The sequence below is a fragment of the Octopus bimaculoides genome, chromosome 14, assembly GCF_001194135.2.
Source record: "Octopus bimaculoides isolate UCB-OBI-ISO-001 chromosome 14, ASM119413v2, whole genome shotgun sequence".
Classification (NCBI taxonomy): domain Eukaryota; kingdom Metazoa; phylum Mollusca; class Cephalopoda; order Octopoda; family Octopodidae; genus Octopus; species Octopus bimaculoides.
Window position 1 is genome coordinate 1,471,485 of NC_068994.1, and position 1,436 is coordinate 1,472,920.

At 38.4% G+C, this 1,436-nt stretch overlaps 1 protein-coding gene across 3 annotated transcripts in view; it reads right to left on the reverse strand.

The window, feature by feature from the left end:
• The window catches only part of LOC106873244 (protocadherin gamma-A11), a 64,633-nt gene extending 63,292 nt beyond the window's left edge, over positions 1-1,341 (reverse strand). For all 3 annotated transcript variants that reach the window (XM_014920525.2, XM_014920526.2, XM_014920523.2), the window contains exon 1: positions 691-1,341. The gene's annotated coding sequence lies outside the window, so the exon portion shown is untranslated. The remainder of the gene's footprint in view (positions 1-690) is intronic.
• Between the last annotated feature and the right edge of the window lie 95 nt (positions 1,342-1,436).

A 1,436-nucleotide genomic window follows, 5' to 3' on the forward strand; every position in this document is an offset into this window, starting at 1 on the left:
ATATATATATATATATATATATATATATATATATATATATATATATATATATATATACATAGTAAGTTTATAAGAGAGAGATTATATGCCTATGCATCTGGAATATCTGTATATACACATGTGTTGTGTACGATGTGTTGTTGTTTTTCTTTATCCCTTGATCAGCTTTGATTTGATAAAACTCTCAAGAAAGATGTGCCAACTCTAGCAGTGTTGTATATTTATATTTTTGGTTGTCTTGTGTGTCTTGGACTACACTGTTTAAAGTGTCCTTTGCTAAAAGTTGGTTATGATTTGTTATTTCTAGCAGTATAAAGGTCTGTTTTGAAGATTTATGCTTTTTAGAAATCCCTGGTCCCCCCTGTACACAACTGGGGTTTAACAGACAGAGTTGAGAAACTCAGCCAAATCTTGGCCTCTGCTTGGGTTTGAACTTGGGAAGTATTGTGACATGAGTGGATAATACGGCAAGGCAGTTGGCACAGAACTTTACCTATTGTTTGGTATAACGAAAACACCAACAACTGCAACAACAAGTTTTTTTGACTGAGGAAAAAATGTTAACAACTATAGGAAGAAAAAAAATGCAAGAAGAAGAGGAGGAGGAGGAGTGAGAAGAAAAGGAAGAAGAAGAAGAAGAAAATCTAATTAATCCATCAATTCTAATTGAAATGAAAATGTTCCGCTCACCTTATTACTGAGTTGTAAACCGTTGTGGTACGCCTGATACTGTCAATATCAACATGGTGTGTGTGTATGTATAGGTTTGTTATATCTATATACTTGTGTGTGTGAGTATGTCTGTATATATGTGTGTGTGTGAGTATGTCTGTATATATGTGTGTGTGTGTGTGTGTGCATATAGTAATGTGTCTGTAAATATGTGTGTGTGTGATGTTGATACTTTGAGACACACTGTTGTGAGATGTTCTCTGTTACAGAGAGAACGACTAAACTAAAACTTCCGTCACTGGTCAGTGGTGTGTGTGTGTGTGTTTAACAGATTGATATGTGTATGTATGTGTGTGTGAGTCTCTGTGTGTGTGGCTGTGTGTATGTGATTGTGTGTGTGTGAATGATGTCTCTCTGTGTATGTATGACATATAAAGTCACAGCTTCACTGTTGTGTGTCTTGCTGTGTTGTGTTGTTGTCTATGACTGAAGCACTGATTAAAACTTGATCAGTAGGGGGCATGCGTGTGTGTGTGTGTGTGTGTGTGTGCGTGCGCGAGAGAGAAAGGCAGCACGTGTGTGTGTGTGTGTGTGTGTGTGTGTGTGTTTGGGAGATGCTGACTGTCAGTGGCGTCATTGTGTGACAACAGCGCTGATCTGTTAATGGTCTGGCAGTGGCAATGGGTTGTAAGATCGGAGGAGAGAGAGAGAGAGAGAGAGAGAGAGTCTGCATGTGTGTGTTTGTGTGTGTGTGTGTGTGTGTG